The sequence below is a fragment of the Orycteropus afer genome, unplaced genomic scaffold (assembly GCF_000298275.1).
Source record: "Orycteropus afer afer isolate SDZICR_OR568_19922 unplaced genomic scaffold, OryAfe1.0 scaffold00115, whole genome shotgun sequence".
Lineage (NCBI taxonomy): Eukaryota > Metazoa > Chordata > Mammalia > Tubulidentata > Orycteropodidae > Orycteropus > Orycteropus afer.
In genome coordinates this window covers 2559435-2571494 of record NW_006921702.1, presented here as the reverse complement: position 1 = coordinate 2571494, position 12060 = coordinate 2559435, and positions in this window count along the sequence as shown.

Genomic DNA, 12060 nt, shown 5'->3' with positions numbered 1-12060 from the left:
CTCCTACATCCCTTCCAAGTGGATGGCAGTGGTAGCTGGGCACCATCTAGTTCTTCTGGTCTCATAGTTGTATAGGTTGCAGATTGGATGGTGTACCAGTCGCTAGGACTGATTGTTTCCATTAATTTGGATCCCTGAGTTTTGAAGGGAAGTATACAGAAGTGGATTAGGCACCAACTAGTGGAAAAACCTGAATGAAAACATGACCTAAGAATAGGCAGCATTTGCCAAAAATGGCAGGGACATAAGGGAGGCTTACAACAGGAAAGGAGACAGATGGTGAGTGTATAAGTGCTGCCAACTAACAAATAGAGGAACATAGTACCCTGGTTATATAGATAACATCCAAATAAAACAAAGAAAATGAAAATCGTGGGAAAGTCATTCCAACATAAAATCACCAAACAAATATAAACACAAAAACATCACAATACCTCGGAGACAACAGAGCATCACAGTCCACACCAAGAAGCAAGACAAAGTAAGAGAAACAAAGGACCAGGATACAGACCCAAAACACATCCCTGAGGAAGAACCAGCATTGGAACTCTCTGAGAAGGAATTCAAAAGAATTATATTTAGATACCTTCAGTGGATTGAGAGACAGATCAAGGAAAACACTGGAAAAATTAAGAAAAACACAGAGATAACCCTATAATAATTTTGAAAGACAATACAAGAACAAAATGACAAAATAAATGAAAAATTAGAAATGATACAAAATCTACAGATAGAAATCCAGACGATTAATACTAAATATTCAGAAATAGATAACACATTGAAAGAGCAAAGAAGTAGAATTGAATCAATGAAAGACAGAATTACTGAAATTAAAGACAAATACCTCAATATTTATTTGGAAAGGGATCAATCAGAAAAAAAGATTTAAAAAAAATGAAGAAAGCCTAAGATTCATGTGGAATACCATTAAAAGGAATAATCTATGTAAAATCGAAATTCTAGGACAGGAAGAGAAAAATAAAACAATGGAGAAAACTGTCAAAGATTTATTGGAAGAGAATTATCCTTGTATGATGAAAGATGAGAATAGATCCATTCAGGAAGTCCAATGCACCCCAAAAAGAAGAGACCCCAAAATAAAATCACCAAGGCATATCATCATCAAACTCACCAAAACCAAAGACTAAGAAAGAATTCTGAAAGCAGCATGGGAAAAATCAAAAGTTATCTACAAGGGCCAACCAATAAGAATAATCCCAGATTTTACAACAGAAACCATGGAGGCGAGAAGACAATGGGATGATATCTATAAAATCCTGAAAGAAAAAAAATTTCCAACCAAGAATTATATACCCAACACAATTATCCCTCAATATGATGGGGGAAATTAGGCCATTTTCAGATAATCAGAAATTAAGGGAATTTATTAAAATCAGACCCACCTTACAAGAGACACTAAAGGGAGTCCTTTGGTCAGGGAACCAACAACAGCAACCAACAACCAACTATTAATACATCTGATGATATAACTCAGAAACCAGACCAATTACAGAAGTAGCCAAAGCAAATAAGCCTACAAGATTGTAAACAGGGAACCAGAGACATCAGTTGGCAAATGAGGACAACTACAAACCAAAAAGAGGGAAAAAAAATGTGTATTTACAGAACTTCTAAATGGTGGTGAAGTGAAGACAAATGCAAGATAGAATGGATTGTTCTAAACTTGGGAAGAATATTATAAATCAGAGGTCACCTCAAAGAAAAATGATAAACCTTCATATCAAAATAACAAAAAGGACCACCACAAATATTTAGCATATACTAAAATATCAGCAATGAAGGAAGTGCTAAACAAAACAAGCACAGCACAGAAAATTATATGGAAAAAATAAATCAGAAACACCACAAAAAAACACATAAGAAAATGACAGTAACAAATTCATACTTGTTGATAATTACATATCTGACTAGGGAATTATCTCTAGAATTTATAGAAAACTCCAGCACCTCAACAACAAATAGATTAACAATCTGATTAAGAAATAGAAGACATGAATAGATACTTTACCAAAGAGGATATTCAGGCGGTCAGCAATTACATGAAGAGATGCTCATGATCATTGGCCATCACAGATATGCAAATCAAAACAGCAATGAGATACCATCTTACCTGAACACTAATTGCAAAGTTCAACAAGACAGAAAATAACAAATGTTGGCAAGGATTTGGAGAGATTGGGAGTCTCATACACTGCTGGTGGACTGTCAAATGATACAATCACTGTGGAAAACAGTATGGTGATTCCTTAAAAAGCTGGAATTAAAAATACTATTTGAGCCAGCAATTCCATTACTAGGTATATATTCTAAAGAAGTGAGAGCCAGGACAAGAATAGACAAGAATATCCACACCCATGTTCATTGCAGCACTATTTACAATAGCAAAAAGATGGAAACAACCTACGTATCCATCAACAGAAGAATGGATAACCAAACTGTGGTACATATGCACAATGCAATACTATGCAACCCTAAAGAATAATGTAGAATCTGCAAAACATTGCATAACATGGATGAACTTGGAGGACATTATGCTGAGTGAAATAAGTCAATCACAGAAGGACAAATACAATATTAGTTCATTATTGTAAAATGTCAAGGAAAGGTTTACATATGGAAAGAAATTTTGTTGGTTACCAGAGGTGGGAGGGGAGAGGAGGAACATTGAAAAAAAAAAAAAATTGACCCATGTCACTTTAGTTTTGTATATTTCATTGTACATAAATTAAATTTAAAAAATTAAAATAAAGAAAGCAGTGCAAATTATAAAAATAAAATAAAATAAGAAATAAACATTTGTTTTCTTAATTCTGTTTCTGCCATGCAACTTCCCTTTTTACACAAGCTGTTAAAGTGCATTTAGCATGTATAGCCAAACTGACCTTTCTTGAATCTAACTGAAGTTTGGTGATATAGAAAGATACAGATTTGGAACCAGCAAACATATTGTTTGAATGATATTTGCAAATTACTTAAACTTTTTGAGATTGTTTGAATGTTCTTTGCAAGTTACTTAAACTTTCTGAGGGCTGTTTCTTGTTCCAGATAATAATAACACTGTCTTACAGGGATAGGAAGATTAGATAAGATGGTACATATAAAGGGACAAGCTCAATGCCACACACACAGTAGAAGATAAATGAATGACTTCTTTCATCATTCCTTATTTGGGTCATGGTGTATGGATACAGAAAAAAAAAAAAATACAAATGGTTAAATTAATTACTGGACAGGCTTCAATTCTCCTCCACTAAACTTCCATAGCACCCTGCCACTGTGGAACTGAGCAGAACTTCAAAGAAATGCTAGAGATTAATATTATGACTAGAATACAGAAAGCACAACTAAGTGACAGGATGGGAAGTCATTCAGTCAGAGTTCTTGGACATAAACTTGAGAAAATAAACTTATCCAATATATATATTATGAATTGTAAGAATTACTAGGAAGGCTTGCAGTCCAGCCTAAGGAAATTGTTAGGCATCTGAGGTATATATGATTATTATGTTACTGCTGTAATGTACATCATTAAAAAATGCTCTGCTATCATCTCCCTAAATAATCTCTGGTTTCCCAGAGTCCCTGAATCAAACCCTCCATGTATCCACAACCACAGAAACCATGGTTGTCTGAGCTCAGATATGTGGCCAGGCCCAGGACACTTTCCATTCTCCTGTCATCTGTGAGAGAAATTGTCTACTCACTGGTGGTTCCCTAGAAGATGGTGAGGGCTTTCCTCCACCAACAACAAACAATAGGAAGAGGATTCAGTCCCCATAATACCAAAACTGAAATACCCAGCATAGAACTTTGGATTTGTGAGTGGGATATTTGTCACGTGGGTGGGTAAAAAAATGAGTGAAATGATTATACTGCCATAGGGATAATTGCAAAAATAAATACCCATTAAAACAAAACAAAATAAACCAGTATTTATTTAGTTGAATTCAACTCGTGGGACTCGTGTGTGTCAGAATAGAACTGTGCTCCAAAGGTTGTCCAATGGCTGATTCATCAGAAGTAAATGGCCAAGTCTTTCCTCTGAGAAATATACCATTATATAAAGTCAATCAAAACATTTAACAGTGCAAATCTAACATCACTATTCATTTTCTACTTTGTCATTTTTTGTACTTTCTTGGAGTTCACTAGAAAGGAAAACTTCATTGACTGGGAAGAGAACCTTTTCTAGATTTGATATTCCCTCAGGATTTGGCTTTCTAGGTGATATTTCCTAAGCCACTCCTTTCTCTGTCTTATTATCTGCTCTTGGAAACAGCTTATACCTGATTTGCCTATTTCTGATCTTGTCCTCTTCTTTCTCAATATAGTGGCCAGAATTAACTTTCTCCTTGTCTTATCACTCTACCTTAATGTCCTCTTTCCCTATTTCTTCCTGGTTATTTCTTACTTCCATCAGCTATCTGTCAGTTTGTCATATTATGGTGGATAGTATCTTGCTATGATGCTGACAGCTATGCCACCAGTAATTCAAATGTCAGCAAGATCACCCATGATGGACAAGTTTCTATAGAACTTCTAGATAAGGTTTTGTGATGCACTGCCAAAAATTAGCCAATGAATCCCTTATGGGTCACAACAGAATATTGTCTAATACTATGCTAGAAGATGCAAGTACTAGATTGGAAATCACTAAAAATACACAGTGGCTGCAACAATGAACTTGAGTATACCAGTGATTGAGAAGATGACATAATACTGGCAGAGTTTAATTCACTTGTACATGGGGTTATCATGAGTTGGAAAATTCTAACAACTACAATTTTTGCTTAATTATTCAGAACCTATTCTAAACATTACCTCCTCTCTGAAACCTCTCCTAATTTCTCTTAACTCTAGATGCTTATCCATGGATCTATTGTAACTATTTAATCTCTTTCTCTGAGATTATGTGTTTCCCAGTCACAGAAAGTAACTCACTAGTGTTTCTATCTTTTTTGTCAAACTCCTCCTCTAGATTGATCTCCTAACAGGGCAATCACTGATAACAAGCATATAATTTGGGTCCCCTGAATAATAATTCATTATTTTATTGCAGCCTTGGCCTTCATTTATTATTCCCAGGACCTACTGTTTGTTCAGTTTCAACATCCAAGATTTCCACTTGTGCTTCCAAAGGGCATGAGGCTATTCCAGAGTCTCCTCATCCCATTCACTCACTGAATCTATTTTCAGCACCGCAAGCAACAGATTAATTTGCTAGTCCAAGGACAATTACCCACCAATTAGTCTTCTAATTCTTCCTTTCTCTTTTCATATAAACATTTACACTTTCTGACACAACTTCCACTTAGCATTTATTTCTCTTTTTACCAAATTAGGCTAGTTATTACCTTATTTACATACAAGATTCACTATTTGAGAGGTACTCACAAATCACAATAATTAATAGTTACTCTCACTCAATATCACCTACCTACAAAGCAATTTAAATTTATTAACTAAGTTGGCTAATTGGTAAACAAGTATAAACATTGCCACCACTATAGAGAGTGGGGAATTGCGATGTTGAAGCTCTAAGTGATTTGTCTAAGCAATTCAGTAAATGAATGGCAGAGAGAGAGACAGAAAGTTTGCACACGGCAGTTGTTGGCTCCCTGCCCCACATCCAGACTACTGGCACAGTCCATGCAGCTCAACCAAAGAAGGGCAATTAGCTATGTAAATCAGGTAATTACATACATAAATACTCATTGCCTCATCCCATGTCTCTTGGCCGGAGACATCCAATTTAAAGCCATGTCTTCAAAGCCTATATTAACAAACTCTGCAGGGCTTTGTGGCTCAACCTCAGGGGGAGAATGAACTATCATCTAGTGATTCTTGTCTGCCACTTGAGAATGTGTATAGAATAGTTAAGCTCTCAAATTCAGTATTGCCTTAAATGAAACTCTCTTGTTATTTTGATATGAAATGTGAGGTCTCTTTGAGGTAGATAAATAAATTAATTACTGAATAGGTAACCTAGGTCACACATTTGTTAAGGCTTTCCAGGATAAGCAGTTAAGGTTTATATATATACATATATATATGAAAAAGACACAGGCTCTTCCTTCATGAGAATTATCATGAAGGCAGAGAGAAAGCTCTTTAAATTTATAAACCCAAACCAAAGCCCCTGTCATCAAGTCTATTCTGACTCATAGAGACCCTAGCAGACAGCATAGGACTGCCCAATAGGGTTCCCAAGGCTGCAAATCTTTACAGAAGCAGACTGACTCATCTTTGTCCCACTGAGCAGGTGGAGGGTTCTAACTGCTAACATTTGGGTTAACCCCAAATGCCTTAACCACTGTGCCATCAGAGTTCCTACTTTAAACTTAAACATGCCACTAATAATAGCCTGGGGAAAGAGAAACATTCTAAATTAGACAAACCTGAGTACAAAACTGCTTCCTTATTGTTTGCCTTCTGCAAGTAATTTCACTTTTCTGGGCTGAAGTCTGCTCACCGCTAACATTAAAAGAGCAATGCAAGTTGGATGTAATTTACTCAGGTGTTGGTTCTAAGCATAAGGTCTACATGCTCTTTCAAATTTCTTGGGAACGAATTACATGGGAGAGCAACATATTGTCTCAATAAATTCCACACAGCTAGCTTTCCCTTTAACTGGAAAAGATGAATATTTCTTTGGTTACATGTCAGAGTGTAGTGGTTGGTTTGTTGTGTGGGCTGCTAGAAGCTAATCTTATAAGAGGCATACTGAAGGTGAGATAGGATGATAGAGATAAGGATACATGTTTCCATCAATTCCTTATGATGAAGAGAAGAGAGCTGCAGGCCACTGGCTACTTGAAGGTTGGTTGTGTTCCAGATTATTTTATGCACATGGAACCCTTATATATTTTCCTATGAAAAGCTCTGGGAGGTGTTATTATCAATGGATGCTAGGCTAGATTAAGAACATGCCAAGAATCAAAAGTAGTGAGTAAATGTCTCGAGATTTAGAGTTAGGTCTGTGTGACTTCAGACCTCATATATTTATTGATTTTATCAAAAATACAGAAAAAGATACAAATAAAAGATGATGAATTTTCACAAAGTGAAAACACCTGAGTAACCAACACTGGATTTGTTACCACTGACAAATAATACTCAGAACTGGAGTTTGAGGGTCCTACAACGAGCCAGTCACTGTTCCAGAGACCATACCTGTTTTATATTTTATGAGAGTGTTCAATCCAGGAAAACAAAGTTAATTTATTTGATGAGAAACAGATTAGTTTGTGATTCTCACTAGCTAGATCATTATTCATGCCTTTTGTTACTCTTAGTTTTCCCTTACACTACTTGGCACTTTTGTAGATTCTCAATATACTCACAAAGTAGCTAATATTTCAGGTGTGTTCTTACCTTCTTGGGTACTCCAGAAAGTCAGTCAATTTTCTATTAGTGATGGATACACATGGGGGTGAGGGTCATACTGCATTTAGGAGATTTGAACACTGTGTGTAAGAGCTATGCTAGTGTGTGGCCTGTTGTCAAGAAATAAGAGTTGGAGCAAATACATTGATGACAAATACAAGAAGACACAAAGAAGCAAGGAAAAAAAAATGCTGGAGAGAAAATGAAGTTAAAGTATAGAAAGTACTATTTGAACTTATTCATTTTTGCTAAGGGAAGGCTGTGGAAATTAGATGAGGCAATCTGGCATCATTGTTGCCATGGAAGGCTACTATGGCTTCATTGTAATTACGGTTACGTGCCATCGAGTTAGTTCCAACTCATAGCTCCTCACACACAACAGAATGAAATACTGCCTGTCCTGTGCCATCCTCACAAGCATTGCTTTGCTTGAGTCCATTGTTGCAGCCACTGTGTCAATCCATCTCATTGAGGGTCTTCCTCTTTTTTGCTGACTGGCTACTTTACCAAGCATGATATCTTTCTCCAGGACTAGTCCCACCTAAAAACATGACCAAAGTACAATAGGTGAAGTCTAGCCATTCTTTCTTCTAAGGATCATTCTGGAGGTACTTCATCCAAGACACATCTGTTTTTTCTACTGGAAGTCCATGGTATACTTAATATTTTTTGCCAACACCTTAATTCAAATGCACCAGTTCTTCTTCTTCTTCTTTTTTGCTTCATTGCCCAGCTTTAGCATACATGTAAGGTGACTGAAAATATGTCTCGGGAAAGATTCACCTTAGTCTTCAAAGTGACATCTTCACTCTTTCACACTTTAAAGATGTCCCTTGCAGCATATATTCCCAGTGCAAAATGACATCTGATTTCTTGACTGCTGCTTCCATGGGTGTTGATTGTGGATCCAAGTAAAATTAAATCTTTGACAACTTCAATCTTTTCTCCATTAATCATAACTTTGCTTATTGGTCCAGTTGTAAGGATTTTTTTTCTTCTCTATGTTGAGGTGTAATTCATACTGAAGGCTGTAATCTTTGATCTTCATCAGTAACTGCTTCAAGTTCTCTTTGTTTTCAGCAAACAAGTTTGTGCCATCTACATTTTGTAGGTTGTTAATGAGTCTTCCTCTAATACTGATGCCATGTTCTTCTTCATATAATCAAGCTTCTTGGATTATTTGTTCAACATACAGATTGAATAAGTATGGTAAAAAGATCCAACTCTTACACACACCTTTCCTGATTTTAAACCATGCATTATGCCATTGTTTTGTTTTAATGACTACCTATTATCCTATGTAGAGGTTCCTTATAAGCACAATTATGTGTCCTGGAATTCCCATTCTTTGCAATGTTAACTATAATTCGTTATGACCACACACTCAAAAGCCTTTGCATAGTAAATAAAACACACAGGTAAATATTTTTCTGATACTCTCTTCCTCTTCTGAATCTGGCTTGCATTTCTGATGGCAGTTTCCTATCTATGTACTGCTGCAACAATTTTTAAATTATTTTCAGCAAATTTTACTTGCATGTGATACTAATGACATTGTTTTATAATTCCTACATTCCACTGGATCACCTTTCTTTGGGATAGACACAAGTATGGATCTTTTCCAATTAGCTTACCGGGTACCTGTTTTCCAAAGTTTGGCATAGATGAGTACTTCTATTGTTCCATCCATTTGTTGAAACATCACAACTAGTATTCTGTCAATTCCTGGACACTTATTTTCCTCCAATATTTTGAATACATATTGGACTTCTTCCTTTAAAGTTATTTGTTCTTGATCATATTCTGCCTTCTGAAATGTTTGAACATTGACCAATTATACTGGTAAGTGACTTTGTGTATTCCTCCCATCTTTGATGCTTCCTGTGTCATTCAATATTTTGCCCATATACCACTGCCACTGAGTTGATTCTGATGCAAATTTACTCTATAAGACAGCATAGAACTTCCTCATATGTATCTTTAAGAAAGCAGCCTACCTCATCTTCTCCCATGGAGCAGCTTGTGGGTTTGAACTTTTGACCTTTTGGTTAACTGTAAAGTGCTTTAACCACTGCAACACAAGAGCTCCTATTCTGCTCTTAGAGTACTTCAATATTACAACTGGTGGCTTGAATTTTTGATTCAGTTCTTGCAGCCTGAGAAATGCCAGTTCTCCAGTTCTTTTCATACTTCATTGTAATAATACTTTGTCTTCTTGAGCCACCCTCTGAAATCATCTGTTTAGCTCTCTCTTACTACATCTTTTCTCCCATTCTCTTTAGCTACTCCACATTCAGTAGGAATTTTTAAAGTCTCTTCTGAAATCCATTTTGATATTTTCTTTCTTCTTTATCTTTTTAATGACCTTTTGCTTTCTTCATGTATGACGTCCTTGATGTCATCCTACAATTTGTCTCATCATTGCTGTTCAATGCATAAAATCTATCCTTGAGATGGTCTCTAAATTCATATGGGTTATCATAAAGGCCATATTGCTCTTGTGGACTTGTTTTAATTGTCTCCAACTTCAACATGAATTGGTGGTCTGTTCCACAATCAGCTACTTTCCTTTTTCTGATTGATAATATTGAGCTTTTCTGTTGCCTTTTTCCACAGATGTAGTCTATTTGATTCCTGTGTATTCCGTCTGATGAGGTCCAGTGTGTAATCAACTTTATATTGTTGAAAAGGACATTTGCAGTGGATAAGTCATTGGTATTGCAAAATTCTATCATATGATCTGCAGCATCATTTCTATCACCAACACCATATTTTCCTACCACCCATCATTTTCCTTTGTTTCCAACTTTCCCATTCCAATCACCAGTAATTATCAATGTATTTATGTTGCATGTTTGACCAATTTCAGACTGCAGAAGTTGGTATAAGTCTTTAATTTCTTCACCTTTGGCTTTAGCATTTGCTGCATCAATTTAAATAATAGTCATCTTAACTGGTCTTCCTTGTATGTATATGAATATTGTCCTATCACTGACAGCATTGTACTTCAAGACAGATGTTGAAATGTTCCTTTTGACTATAAGTGATGTCACTCCTCTTCAACTTATTATTTCCAGCATAGTAGACCATATGTTTATTCAATTAAAAATGGCCAATACCAGTCCGTTTCAGCTCACTGATGCCAAGGATCCACCACTTGTCTGCCAGTTTGCAATAATGTGGTGGCCTGTGTGTTGCTATGAGTCTGGAGCCACTGGTATTTCAAAATACCAACAGGGTCACTCTTGAGGGACAGGTTTCAACAGAACTTACAAACTAAGCCAGACAGAGAGTAAGGAAATGGCCATCTGCTTCTCAAGTAATTGGCCATGGAAACCTTATGAATAGCAGTGAAGCCTGTCTGATATATTACTGGAAAACTTTATAAATAGCTCTGAAACATTGTATGATATAGTGCTGGATAATGAGCCCTTCAGGTTGGAAAGCACTGAAAGTATGACTGTGAAAGAGTTGCCTCCTTAAAGTAGAGTCAACCTTAAAGGCATGGCTGGAGTAAAACTTTCGGGACCTCCATTTGCTGATGGTGCATGACTAAACCTGGGAAGAAGAAGCTGCAAACATCCATTAATAATCAGAACATAGAATGGATGTGGTATGAATGTAGGAAAATTGGAAGTTGTAAAAAAAATGAAATGGAACACATAAATATTGGTATCTTAGGCATTCATGAGTTTAATTGGACTATTTTGGGCTATTTTAAATCAAACAATCATATGATCTACTATGCAGGGAATTACAAATTGAAGAGGAAAGGTGTGGAATTCATCATCACAAAGAATGTTTCAAGATCTATCTTGAAGTAGTATGTTATCAGTGACAGGATAATATCTTACCCCCACAAGGAAGACCTGTTGATAATTATATTATTCAAATTTATACACCTACCACTAAAACCAAAGACAATGAAATTGAAGATTTTTACTAATATCTGCAGTCTGAAATTGTCTAAACATGCAATCAAGATGTATTGTTTATTACTAGTGATTGGAATGCAAAAGTTGGAAATAAAGAATTACCAGTAGCTGGGGAATATGGCCTTGTTGGCAGAAATGATGGTGGATACCCATGATAGAGTTTTGGAAGACCAACAACTCATTGCAAATACCTTTATCAACAACATATACAGCAGCTATACAGTGGACCTCACCAGAGGGAATACACGGAAATTAGATTGACCATTTTTGTGGAAAATGATGATGGAGTAACAAAGTAACTTCAGTCGAAACAAGGCCAGGAGCTGACTGTGAACAGACAATCAATTCTTCATATGCAAGTTAAAGTTAAAGCTGAAGACAATTAAACGAAGTCGACAAAGGCTGAACTACGACCTTGATTACATCCCACCTGAATTTAGAGACCATCAGAAGAATAGATTTGAGGCACTGAACACCAGACAGATAACCAGATGAACTGAGGGTTGACTACAAGAATATCATACATGAAGAAAGCAAAACATCATGACAAAGACAGGAAAAGAAGAAAAGACCAAAATGGATGTAAGACTCTATATCTGGCTCATGAATGGAGAGTAGCTAAGGCAAATGGAAGAAATGACAAGATAAAAGAACAGAACACAAGATTTCAAAGAGCAGCATGAGAAGACAAAGTCAGTTATTATAACAAAATGTGCAA